General features: G+C 32.2%; 1 protein-coding gene across 1 annotated transcript in view; it reads right to left on the reverse strand.

The window, feature by feature from the left end:
* The window catches only part of atos (atos homolog atossa), a 148,488-nt gene extending 137,308 nt beyond the window's left edge, over window positions 1–11,180 (reverse strand). Inside the window, exon 1 of the mRNA XM_072531597.1 lies at window positions 10,984–11,180. The gene's annotated coding sequence lies outside the window, so the exon portion shown is untranslated. The remainder of the gene's footprint in view (window positions 1–10,983) is intronic.
* Window positions 11,181–11,666: the final 486 nt, after the last annotated feature.

An 11,666-nucleotide genomic window follows, 5' to 3' on the forward strand; every position in this document is an offset into this window, starting at 1 on the left:
ATAGAGGCGAGACCAAAAAAGATTAGAAGACCACACAGAAAGGCACTAGATTTAAATAAACTTAGAAACAAAAATATACGACAAGAAACAGGAGAAGAAATAAATGAAAACCTCCGTTCAGTGCAGCAGCAAATTAACGATACAAACAACGTTAACCAAAAATTAAAGTACATAAATACAGCTATACAAACTGCAGGAAAGAAACATCTTACAAAAACAACAACAAAGAATAAGGGGTGGATGACACAAGATATACTAGACTTGATGGAACAAAGAAGAAAGATGAAGAATTACCCAGACAAATACAAAGAAATAAATGAACACATAAAAAAGAGAATAAAAGAAGCCAAAGAGGAGTGGATTAAAGAACAATGTGAAGAAATGGAAACCTATGAGAAAAAGTACGATGCGTTCAATATGCACAAAAAAGTAAAAGAGATAACAGGAAGCATAAATAAATGCCAAATAGGTAAACTTAAAGACAAAGATGGAAATCTTATTGTAGATCTAGAGAATAAAATACAAAGATGGACAGAATACCTGAATGAATTATTTGAAGACGATAGAAACAACTTAACTCAGATAATCAATTCAACTGGGCCAGACATATTGAAAGAAGAAGTAGAATACGCAATAAGAAACGCTAAAAATGGAAAAGCAAATGGACCTGATGAAATTCCTACAGAACTGTTGAAGCTTTTAAATGATAAATCCGTAACCATAATATTAAATTTTGCAGCGAGGAGCTAAAACAGTTTCCCCTCCACTTTCCTATGTCGATCTTTCGAAAGTAACTTCGTTTCGAAAGGTTTTAAGTTTCGAAAAATTGGATGAATTTTATAGCTATAAAATTCAATATAAAGGTTAGATTTTCATTCAAAATTTTTGCAAATTCTACTTCTTAATGTTTATAAACAATGGAGATATAATTAACAAAAAAATTGTCGCTAACTTCGTTCCTATTGTTCATAGAAGCTTTATTTTTTTGTGAAATGTGAGTTTTTTTACCAGCTATCTAATGGTTGTACGTACAATTCTGTAGCTTAAAAAATATAGAAGTTATTACAATTGTTTATAAGTAAAAAACATACCCCTTTTTCAAACGTTTATTTTGTAAATAATTTCGATGAAAACTCAATATTCATTTAACTTCCTAATAGTATAAGTCTTAAAGAATCCTATGAAATTTGTTAAATGTGTCTAGCATCATTCATAGGGCAAGATCAATGGTTTAAATAATTAGTCCCAGGGATAAACAAATTGAATAACTTTTAAACTATTTGACCGATATTTGACCGATCGGGGGGAAATTTCGCACAAATTTAAAGGACGGTAATTCCTCAATGTTGAAATGTATTAATAACATTTTATTTTGTTAATAAAAAACTTAATTAAATTTATAAATTAGTGCAAAAAAACTGCTTTTTTGCAAATGTCTCCGTAAATTATTTATCAATTTTAATTGAAAATCGGGAAAATAAAGATATTCTTGATATAGAAAAATGGTATAAATATTGTTTATTTAAATTATAAGGGAAAAAACTTATAGATAAAAAATCAAATTCTGACCATAAATTATTGTTTAAAAAAAAACGCAAGGTAAAAATAGGAGTATCTTTTTATCTATTCGTCATCTAGTAACCCCCACCTATGTCTTAAAAGCTTCAGATATCTGCGAAACATTTTACCGTGAAATCGATGATTTTTGAATACCCAGACTGGGCTAAATGGACTAAAAGGGATACAGCCAAATTCTATAATTTAAAAATCTTTCAAAAAATAATAAAAAGACTGACAAGTTTCAGATTTATATTTGTATTATGTATTTCTTGTAGAGCGTAACTAAAAGCGTTAAATAAAAGTTGAATTTTCCGTTACTGAATATTTCAAAATTGTAAAGTACAAAACACAAGTAAAGATGCCACAAACAAACAACTTTCCATCAAATATCGGTTAAAATTATTCAAATTGTCCCATACACTGTTATCGCCCATAGAACACGGAGGCCATAGGCCCCAAAACGACTTTCAGCTGATTAATATTAATTTTTCAGTCGAGATTAGATCTGATAGAGTGCATTTTAGTAGATGGGTCGATGAACTTCTAATTTACTTTCATTATGATTACATTTCTATACCAGTGTTCACATCTACGACAAAATAGTGCCACGGATAGCGAACGTTTCTCTAGAGACGTAATTATATACTTCTTTCTCTTCCGTATAATACCTGTACACAAATTAAAAATCAAATATAGTAGTAATATTTATGCAATAAATTAAAGAAAAAATAACATTTTGAAATGTATAAAATGTTTAATTTTCAAATATATTCGAATAAAAATGTCTTCTTCTACTTTCATGACCGTTATCGATCGATTTTCCGTACGATTACCAAGCTTTTTCTACCAGGACCACGTTTACCTTGGATCTTTGCGTATATGATGAAATGAATACTGTGACCGGAGTATTCCAGCCAGTCCCAAGGTATCAGCGGCATATCTATTGTTGTTTACGGTTGCGCTACTCAGCACTGCAAAAGCCTTCTTAAAATATTTCCTCTGAATACAAACTTGAAGACTAGAGGTGAGTTTCATCTTTCATCTGATCATTCTTGTTCAATTCTTATTCTTAGCATTTAATGCCAGTATAGATTTGTAATTATTCGTACATCTTTATCATCCAATCGAGCTGTTTTCAATATTTCTAACCATTTTTTTACGAATTCACAATTGGTGCCATCAGTGATTTTTATCCAACGATATAAATTGAGATAATTTTGACGTTGCCCTTAAATTGGGTGTATAAGTGTATTATTCTTCTTTAGGTACCGTCTCCTCTAAGGAGGTTGGTAATCATCACAGCTATTTTCACTTTTGAGATTGCAGCTCTGAACAAGTTGACGAAACTGCAATTATACCACTTTCTCAGATTGTTGAGCTAGGAGATGCGTCTTCTTCCAATACTTCGTTTTCCCTGCATTATGGTTTGTAGCAACACATATTTATCCCCTCTCATAACGTGGCCGAGATATTGTAACTTTCTTATCTTATTCGTATTCATGATTTCCATTCCTTTGTCATTTTTCTAAGGACCTCAACATTTGTTATTCGATCTACCCAACTTATTTTTAATATTCTTCGGTAGGTCCACATCTCGAATGCTTCAAGTCGATCGCTCACCTCTTTCTTTAAGGTCCAGGCCTCCACCCCATAAAGCAGCACCGAAAACACATATGAACGTAATATTCTTATTATGAGTTGCAAACTAAGATCTCTACTGCATAACACTCTTATCATCTTATTAAATGTTGCTCTAGCTTGTCCAATTCTCATTTTTATTCTGTATACTCGTTATTTTCATTAATAATTGTACCAAGATATCTGTATTTTTTTACTTTTTCTATTGGAACCCCTCTTATGTTTAAAATGTCTTGTGTTTTGGAAATTGTCATAAATTTTGTTTTATTAGCATTAAGCGTTAGTCCGCTTTCCTCACTAGCATTTACTACATTATCTAAAAGTGTCTGTAGATCTTGTATATTCTCTGCAATTAGAATAGTATCATCGGCATATCTGATGTTGTTGATGGGTCTGCCGTTGACTCTTATTCCAATTGTTACATTTTCGAGTGATTTTTTAATTATTTCTTCCGAATATAGATTGAACAATAAGGGGGAGAGTATGCAACCTTGCCTTACGCCTCTTTTTATCTCTACTTCCTCCGAAAGTTCTTTGCCTACTCTGAGTTCTTTAGCTGTTTGGTTAAAGTAGAGATGAGTTATTATTTTTAAGTCTTTTTTGTCAATGTGTTTATCTTTAAGTAACTGTATAAGACGGTTGTGTCAGACCTTATCGAACGCCTTATTGTAATCAATAAAACAAACTAAGTGTATTATTATACGATTTTAAATCATAGTAATTAGGGATATTCACGTCACAGACGGAACTTCTGAGACTGATAGTGTTGTTTCATTCGTGGTTGGAAGTTGAATTGTTAATTTCCTCCTAATTTTGAATGAAATAAAGTGACACCAGGTATTTACTAGGTTTAAAGCACCTTGTATGCGATCAGCATGTATGTGATGCTTACCTCTAACCACAATAAGTAGATCGTCTGCTTAACCAATCTTCCCCTTTTGAGCTTTGTTAAAAGATCATCAAAGTAGAGGTGATAAGACTCAACCTAGAGGAAAACAGTGACCCGACTGATGTCCTAAGTAGGCAATTATATTCTTAGTACTCAGCATGGATTGACACCACTTAACGCTGGAAGATGGTATAACTAGCCTTGTTGCAGCAACTTAGAGTAGACTCTAATGAGGTATTATCACGGAATAGATAATCTCCCAGCTGAACTATATAAAGAAGGTGGCCATGATACCATAATGGCATTACAGCAGCTTATAAAAGAAATATGGACACAGAAATCCCTCCCCAATGATTGGAATATTGGACAACTTTACAAAGGAGACATCTTTGAATGCTCTAACTACAGATTAATTACGTACCACTGGTTTCAGAGGTGGTAAATCGACAATTCATTAAATTGCAACTTTGAAACAAATTTTGGAAAAAAACACTGGAATATGGCATTGATACTCATCACATATTTATAGACTACAAAGCAGCCTACGACTCTGTGAATCTAGAGTACGAATTCAGGGGGAACTGTCTGAACTTTTTAAAACAAATAATGGGCTGCGCGAAGGAGACCCTCTCTACTGTATAATGTTCAATCTGGCTCTGGAAAAGTACCACGCATATCACAAATCACAACCACTGGTTCCATATATAATAAATCAGTACAAATTCTGACCTATGTTGATGATATGAATATTGTTCGAAGAACGGAAAACGCTGTACGAGAAAACGAATCAGCTACAAAAATATGTTTAATAATAAACACTAACAAAACGAAGTATATAAAAATAAGCACGCAAAAACAAATCCTATGACCACTTGTTATAAAAAACGACGTCATCGAAGTAGTGAACGAATTTGTATACCTGGGAGCGCTCCTTAACACTGAAAATAATACTACCGAAATAATAAACCGCAGAATTTGCACGGCCAACAGAGTCTTTTTTAGGCTCAATCTCCTCCTTAAATTCACAATTATATCTAGAAATACAAAAATAAAACTCTACAAAAGAATAATACGCCCAGTCCTAACATATGGTTCAGAGACCTGGACTCTAACAAAAAATAATAAAAACATGTTAGGATGTTTCCAAAGAAACGTACTAAGGCGAATCTATGGAGCAGTGAATGACAATGGACTGTGGAGAAGACGATAGAACTTCGAACTTTATAGAATATACCAGGAACCTGATATCGTAAAACATTTTAAAATAGGACGTCTGAGGTGAATAGGGTATGTAATGTGGATGGAACAAAATGACTCAGCTAGAAAAACGATCCTTGATAAACCCATTGGTCAGAGAAGAAGAGGAAGACTCAAAACAAGGTTCCTTGGTAACATCGATGACGACATGGGAATACGTGCTTGGCTGAGAAAGGCGATGGATAGGAATGATTGGAGAGAAATTCTTGAGGAGGCTAGGAACCACCTAGGGTTGTGAAGCCAGAATGATGATGAGGTATTATCACATGTCCCCTCTATGTCCATGAACGCACATAATACTAGTTCTTTTGACGAGATGGCCTTTTTGAGATCTTTGACTAGATGCGAGACTAATGCATGTCATCTTGGTGGATTTGCCTGGTTGATAGGTAAATTGTTCTTCGTGAAGAAGCATAGTTGACAAGTATTCACTTTTTATGTAAGTGTTTAGTATTTTTCCATATTCCTTAGAAAAAATGAGGTTAGTCTGTAGATCTGGTTCCCCTAGAGGACGTTTGCCACTCTTAGAAATAAAACAGACTGTAACTTGTCGCTATCATTTCGGAATATAACCTAAAATGAAACTCATAATTATGTCAGGTTAGAATTTAGTATTAACATAAAGAATGAGAAGAAAACGACCCAGAAAGACATGGAGAGATGCTGTTGTAAGCGCAAAGACTGCAAGAAATCTACAATAAGAGGATTATAACGACAGAAAGAGCTGGAAGCTAGATTGTGAATAACGACGAAAAGATGATTATTATGCACTTTTCGAACGAATTATTTATTACAATCTCAATATCATTCTTAGTTTATATCTGAAAATATCTCGAATACTTTGTGGACACGATGAATTACCAAGCACCTGGTATGTATAAAAATATTTATCATCGTAAACTATCCTCAAAAATTCAACAAAAACTACGATCTTTGTTTTGTGTTCATCTATGAAGGACACCGAGAACTATTAACTATATACAAAAATTCAAAAATAGAACGATTAGAATTTATCAAGTAAATGGAGGTAGTAGGTATGTCGTTCAGCGAGATGTCAGTCCAACCGTCTATTTACGTTTTCTCTTGCGTCAGATTTTTTCTTTGTCCCAAAATGTACACGCATCCAGCACAGAAATAAAAGCTTACACACCGAGAGATATCTTGCAACATACCAGGATAGGTCGATAACTATGTGACCTAACAAAGAAAATACAAATTTCAAATTTTCAACTTCAAATTTTTTAATACGGAAGCATGGAGAACTATCACTAATCTAAAGAAAAACACCCATAACTCCTTAAGCAACTTAATTCCTATAGAAAAGTGGGAAAATCACTATAAAAATTTACTCCAAGAGTCCAAATTCGAATATATGGGAGAGGAATACAGTATTAAGAGATAAATAGTAACATTAATACTACATACTAACAACAAGGTCCGTACTGCGTTAATTAAAATGAAAAACGGGGGATCTCCAGGACCTGGCAATATAGCTGTATAGTTACTTAGCAGGAGGTCCACTCCTAATAGAACGAATGACTTTTCTAATGAATCAATGCTGCCAACAAATTAAAGTACCATCCGAATGGAAAGCCGCTCACCAAGTGTTCATCTTTAAAAAGGGTAATCGAAAAGATCCTAACTGCTACGGAGGATTAAGTGTCCTACCTACTTTCGGGAGATCGTTTGAAAAGATAATAAATGGAAAAATACAAGATGATGTAGGACATCCAATTAGCGAAGACCAAAGTGCATTTACGCCTGGTAGATCTTGCACTGATAACTTGTTTATACTCCAACAATTAATAGAAAAAAGAATAGCGGTTGGTACCGAAGTACATCTAGCCTTCATCGAATTAGAAAAGGCGTATGACGCAGTTCCAAAACTTAAATTGTGGCAAGTTTTACAACAACTCGCATTAGTCCATACCTTTTAGGAATAATCACAGAAGTATACAGTGATAACACTACTTACCTAAAAATTGGAAATCGACTATCAGAGCCAATAAAAGTAATTAAAGGACTAAGACAAGGATGCATTATGTCACCCTTACTCTTTAATTTATATATTGAAGCAGTCCTCCAAAATTGGAAAAACCACTGCCAGGGAATGGGAATCCTCATAGGAAATGACGTACTGTTCCCCCTGAACTTTGCGGATGATCAAGTCGTCCTAGCTCAAGATTCTTATGATCTAGAATTTATGATAAAGCGTCTATACAGAGAATATGTAAAATGGGGGTTACAAGTCAGCATGAAGAAAACAGAATATTTAGTTATCAATTCAGATGCAAGGTTTGAAGTTTTGATAGACGAGGACGTGGAAATCAAACAAGTGGAAAAATTTAAATATTTAGGTGCACTCATTGATAAGAACGGCTTAAGAGAAACCGAAATGAAACACCGAATTAATCAGGGACGTAAAATTGTAGGATGCCTGAACTCCTTATGGTGTGATCGCAACATTTCCAAAAGGAACAAAAAAAGAATAGGTCAAACCATGGTTGAATCAGTTCTTTGTTATGGCTCTGAAGTATGGACAATTAATGTAGACCTGGAGAGAAGATTGTTGGCAGTTGAAATGGATTATTTGAGAAGAAGTGCTAGAACATCAAGGTTGGAAAGGAAGACCAACGAATCTATAAGAAATAACATGAATGCTACAGAAACGGTCATTGACAGAATAGAAAGAAGAGGTTTAACATTGTTTGGACACCTATTGAGAATGCCTGACGAATGTTGTCCCCAAAACTTCATAGATGGAAGTCCCCTGGAAGAAGAAAAGAGGTAGACCTCGACGCTCGTGGAATGAAGGAATTAGAAGAGCGTTGGAATTGAGAGGTTTGGTGGAGGAGCATGCCTTGGACGGGGAGGATTGGCGGGGGAGAACGGGAATACGGCGACAGCCGTCTCCAAAATGTATTGTATTTACAAGTTGGATCCTGTAATATATATATATATATATATATATATATATATATATATATATATATATATGAGGTCTATATATATATGGTCGATCTGGCTAAAATTTAGCACACTTCAATAACTCATTAATTGCCATAATTTCAAGTAGTTACAGTGGGAAATACACAGGGGAATAGGTCCCTCCCAAGAAGGTCCAAAATTAAATAAAACTTATTATTTATGTCCTTTATGTAGTTTGTCTTTATTATGTCTTTTAGTTGGTGTTTCATTGAAAGTTCTCCCTCCCCAAGTTGGAAGTTCCCCTCTCAAGACAAATTTCTAGATCCGCCACTGAGTAGTTATGTTACATATCATTACTCAAAAAACAAAGTTATTAACATTTATAAATGACTGAAAAAATGAGGGGTTTTTGCAATTATTTGATTTAGAAATCTCAAATTAAAGAACTTTTTAAGATCTATAACTTTTACTTGAACCATTTTGCTCTAAAATGTATAAGAAAAGTTTTATAGACAAAAAAAAACGGGTGTGGCAGTCCAGTGAGACTGCCGGTAGAAGTTATACTTCTATACACGCGTTCGCCGTTAAAAATTTATATAGGAGTCAATCTGCACAATCATTACATACGTAATGCTGTAGGTAAGAGAGAGCATAAAGAGAAAAAGAATTAGTTACATAGGTATATGGAGAATCGTTTGCTGTATATAAACATTTGACCTGTAATAGGAGTATAGTAAATGAAGGATTGTATCAATATTTTAATGAAAATATATATTTTTATTTTTATATATGTATAAAAGGAGTTGAATGCAAAAAAAAATTTACACATACTCTGCAGTAAAATTCATTGTTTATTTTGTTATTAATATAAAAATTATAATACAATAAAAACACTGCAACATAATTCAATATAATAATACAATAAATTAAAATGTAATATTCATAAGTATTTAAAACTGCCAATATACATAAAACTTACTTTACGAAGATAAAAATAAAAAAAACCAACAACTCGGATTATGTTGTAAATTTTCATTTTATTTTAAAATTTATGTTTTTTGTATATATTACATATATTTAATAAGATTAACTTGAGGTTTTTAAATATTTCAAAAATAAAAAAGGAAATTCATAATTGGGATTCGAACTCACAACCACCAGCGTATGAACCAAACACGTAAAGGATTTGCCAATTAGACATGACACTAACGGATTTCAAAATTGACAGTTCTCGGTAAAACAGTGATTATTTTGAAATACAAAAGCCTAAAATAATTATAAACGTAAAACGTTTAATTTTAAATAATACAAAACATAAATAATAATATTAATACATATTATATTATATATAATATTATATAATATACAATATTATATATATATATATATATATATATATATATATATATATATAATATATATATATATATATATAATATATATATATATATATATATATATATATATATATATATATATATATATATATATATATATATATATAATATATATAATATTAAATAATAATATATACAAAAGGAACATTTTTATTCTCGAGAAAGGAAGAGAGAGAAAATATATCTTCTGTCTCTCTCTTACTCATTATCTTACATATGTAATGGTTTCACAGATTCACTCTCATGCAAATTTCCAACGCCGACCATGCGTATAGAAGTATAATTTCAAAAATGATTTTTATACTTTTCATAATTGTTCAAAAACAAAGCAAAGTCACTTTTGAGTCACAAGGTCTTTAAGGATTTGTCATCAGCCCATACCTTTTAGTAGGTACCTTCAAAAACCTGTATAAAATTTTTTCAGCTGTTTTCTTTTTATGTGCTAGCCTAAATCATTTGACCCGAATGAGCGCTTGTCTTTTCCAATAACAATAAATGTAGAAACCCATTTCTATTGTATTCCAACCTTTTAACGAGTAGTGGCGAAAAACTCAAAAGAAAGCATGAGTCAAAATGTAAATGTTTATAGAAATATTGTGTTCACTTTGTAAGAGTGTAACATAAATAATTAAAGTTTATAACTCGCTCAATCAAATAAATAATGTGTAAGGGTTGATCAAATAATTAGTTAAAAATATATAATGTAATATCTAGATTACACAAATAAATAAATAAATAAAAATGGTTTTCTAATCAAATGCGTAAAGTCCATTCTCTTCCTGTATGTTAAATGTTAAAGTTTATTTTTTGACTTCATCAACTGACAACTAAGTTGTTATAACATTCAAGTATTTTTTGTCTTTACCTTAAAACGTTTGTCCTTGGTTAGCAATCTGTCTTGCATAATTTTACTAAACACATGTAGACAATCATAGAAAACATTCCTACTTATTCCACTTCATCGCATAATTAATCTAGCTAGTACGACGTAATGTCCAGATTTAAGTTTAAAAATAATTTTGGCGAGAGTAGTGATTATCAAATAATTAATCGTTTATTAAACACTTAAAATATGAGTTAATGTTCAAGAACATTGCGTCAAAAGTAGCACAATATGTATGATAATTGTAAAAAACAGAAGCAACCAAACAAAGAAAAAGAAACACAGTATTGTTCAACACATCTTCATGAATGGATATGTATATAAATAAAACAAAGACAGCTCCCATTATCTTGCTATTTATTTATATAATTTGTAGACAAAATGGCACCCATTTATCATCAATTTTGTTCCATTAGAAAGAGTATATTTACCTTTTATCTGATCGCCAAATTCCTCCGCAAAAACCTCTGATGCTATATAACAACACTTCTACAAGAGTTTCTCATGATTTGATTACACATTATGAAGATTTGAGGAAAGTTTTATGCAATGGGCACAAGAAATTGTCACTTTGTTATTATTACACTAGTTGACAGGTCGCAGGTTTACTCAAAACTAGTCAGCTGTTTTTGTCAAGTGTGAGTTGCTTGAATGTAGAGAGGGGAAGGACGGTCTGCGCGATATATTTCAAACGTTTTTCCACAGCGCAAGACGAACGAAATTGATTCCGGTATTTAAAATGATTTATTATTCCAATAAGGGGACACTAAAGCACTAAAGTGCGAAAACCCTTAAAATATTATTTTATAGCAACCTTTAAAGGCAACCAACATTACAGATGCCTAATAAGTTAGTTGTATATTTTGATGTCAACTCCAACTGAGTTCAAATCTATTTAAAATTGTAGTTATTAATGAAATTCTCTTATTAAAAACATATTTTCACAAAGACTATATTTCAACACCGTTTGCATTGGTTGTGGGATGAATTAAGTAGATTTACACCGAAGTAAGTAGATTTACACCGAATGCAGTCGGTCCCAAGCACGGATAAAAGAGGGATAGAGGAGTAACACTTCTATAAAAACCAGGATTCAGCTGGCCCAGCTGATAAC

This window comes from Diabrotica undecimpunctata, chromosome 5 (assembly GCF_040954645.1).
Source record: "Diabrotica undecimpunctata isolate CICGRU chromosome 5, icDiaUnde3, whole genome shotgun sequence".
Taxonomy (NCBI): Eukaryota; Metazoa; Arthropoda; class Insecta; order Coleoptera; family Chrysomelidae; genus Diabrotica; species Diabrotica undecimpunctata.